We start from the raw sequence: 3101 nt of genomic DNA, 5'->3' as shown, positions 1-3101 counted from the left end.
AAAAGACTTTTAAGGTAAAGAATGTACATGCTTGCTTTTGCTCCAGAGGTAGACAATATACATCCATCCCAAAACTGTTCACTATGGATTCATCCTTGAAAAGATAGTCTCTCAGCAAGACTATTCAATGAAGGAAATATCCTTTGTGAGCTATTTGTTTAATATGTGAGTCCTTGGCAAAGCATACTTTTCTTCCTCTTATAAACATTATTTTTCTGTCATGATACTTATGGGATAATGTTAAGCACTATATACTTCACCAACTTACAGTTAAGTAATAGTAACTTCTCACCAACTGCATCCTAGTAATATTTTCAACTAAATGATTCATATTATTGTTCTCAACTGAATAATTTTCCTGGCATATTTATGAAATTGCTTCCTTTTTCTGAAAAATATTGGACATTATATTATGTATTATGCTTTCCAAGTCTTCTTAATTCCTTTTTATTATTCAATAATTGTATTCCATTTCTTTTCATGCTCTGGCTAGAAATAATGCTTTGACTATCCTTTCATTTCTTTGTTTTAAAATCTTTCCCCATGAACCTGACATTCTTCAGTTTTCAATTATTGTTGATTATCAGTGATTGTCATATGGTTATTACCTTCTTCTCAGGGATGAATTTTGAATTGACTCTCAGTGGTATATTTGGTATGGTCTTTTCTCTCTTATTACTACTTTTTTTAATAAAAGCTCTCATTCCAGTTTATTGTCCTAAATTTTGTGTGATTAGGTATTCTTCCCTACTTTCACCATTTTAGTCATCATGTTAACAACTATCTTACTGGAGAAAGAGTGAGAAGGCAGGCAGAATTTAAATATAATCCAAAAGTAAGCTAAAAAACATTTGAATTACAAGGACAAATGAAAAACCAGGCTGACTTCAAGCTTCTTGTTAACACTAATATCCAGAAAGGATGAAGCACTCTAGTGTCACTACATTGGGGAGTGAGAACACGGACTCTGAGCAAAATGAGTCAAGTGCTGATTCTACCATTTATTAGCTTCATGACTTTGGGCAAGCTACAATTCTTTCTAAGTGGCATCTTCCATAAATTAGTGGCATCAGCCTCATTGGATGATAGAGAAGCTTAAATGATACTAAGTACACAGACTATGGAGCACAATACATCATAAATACCATGTGTTATGAAATATAAGACTTCAAGGATGGTAAGACACACCATTATTTTATCTACTATTAGTAAGACAGTTAGAGACTACCAATTAAACTGTGACATAATGCCTTAATGATAATCCTGAGTGACAATCCATCACACCAGCCTCTCTTTTGCTTTGAAATTAATTTCAGTTACATCAAGTTTTTTGGCAGTTTCTCATGCTTTTAATTCCATTCCTTTAAGTGTGATAGGCTATGTTTGTTCACATATATCTGTAAAATAAATATCAAGTTCAGTTCTCTAATTTAGAGTTTTGTCCTGTCTTTGATAAGACAAAGAAAGCTGTTCAGTTTCTGTAAGAGAAAAGAATTATAATCATTCTTCTAACAATGACTGTATCTGCATTAATAAATGTATTTCTGTTCTCTGATCTATAACTTTCTTTATACTCAATACCTGTATATTTAACTGCTGAATTATTGTGGAAGTTTTTGAAGATATTGGTATGGCATTTAAACTCAATATATACAGCAACATCAATGTATATACTTAATTGAAGTTATGACAAATAAAAAACTATGACAAAATTTGTGCATACGTAACAAAATGGCGTAACTGTGCCAACTCAATGTAATTGTATAAAGTTATATTGATGTTTTATCACAATTTCAGAGATTTTAGAATATAAAAATGTATATATTAAACTGATGAGATACACTCAGTAAATATTATCAATATGTGTTTTTAAAGATCATGAAGAGATAAAGATTGTGCTCATAATGACACATCTTGCATGCATTCACATTTTTACCTTTCTGAAAGGTGTCAGACATGTTCAGAGTAGCAAATCCTAAAAATGTAACTACCTATCACATAAAATTTTTTATAAAACAGACTGCTTGAAAGTTATAATCTATGATGAGTAAAGCACACTGTGGTACAGCCATAAAACAGAATATTATTCAGCACTAAAAAAAGAGATATTCATCCAAATGGAAAGAAATGTTTGAACCTTAAAAATATACATTGCTAACTAAAAGAAGTTACTCTGAAATAACTGCATGTTTTATGGTTACAATTAAATGACCTTCTGGAAAAGGTAGAGATGGCAAAAGTTACCAATAGAGCAGGGTAGAAAAGGTTGATTAGATACAGTCTAAAGTATTTATTATGGCATTGAAATAATTCTTGATGATACTATAATGATGGATACATGGCATTATGCATTTGTCAAAACCGATACAACCTTACAGCACAAATGATGAGAATAAACTCACTTTGGAGACAGAGGATCTCAGGAAGGAACACAGACTGTGGCAAAAATATCTAGTTATATTACAAACATGTGAAACCATCTCAACAAAGACAGTGGGAAAAAAAGGTCCTGACCTAAGTAACTTTGAAAAAGGAGTGAAGTTTATAAAATTAAAGACAAAAAGGAACTATGAAAATCATTCTATTTAATTGATAAATTTGATAAATTTCCCACGACAATGTTGGTTAAAAATTTTGATACTGCTACACATGTATACTGGACTTGAAAGATTAACAAGTGGATGATGGATAACAGAAGTCAGGTTTTTTACTATTGGAGTAGAAATTTATAGGTAAGCAAGAGGAGAAAGCTAGAATGATCTGTGTGGTATTGGATTAGAGTTGGAAACATCACTATGAACTCATGTTTAGTGAACTATAGCTGCTAAAGGTTGTATGTAGGAATAATAACAGATGTGCACATTTGCATGTTTGTGTATATGAACAAATGGATGATTCCAGTACTTGAGTTAAAAATAAATAAGATGAAACTCGAACATTTTGTACTTCCATCCTGTTAAGGAGGTTGTACAAAATAAAGCAAAGCAACAAACTGCATTTTAACATGTATAAAAAGAATGCATAATACAATTGAAAGAGCTCCCCATGGTCAAAGATGAAACAATTTGAATGAAAATAAACTAATGGACTACAATTCAAAG

The sequence above is a fragment of the Castor canadensis genome, chromosome 6 (assembly GCF_047511655.1).
Source record: "Castor canadensis chromosome 6, mCasCan1.hap1v2, whole genome shotgun sequence".
NCBI lineage: Eukaryota > Metazoa > Chordata > Mammalia > Rodentia > Castoridae > Castor > Castor canadensis.
This window is presented reverse-complemented; position numbering follows the sequence as displayed.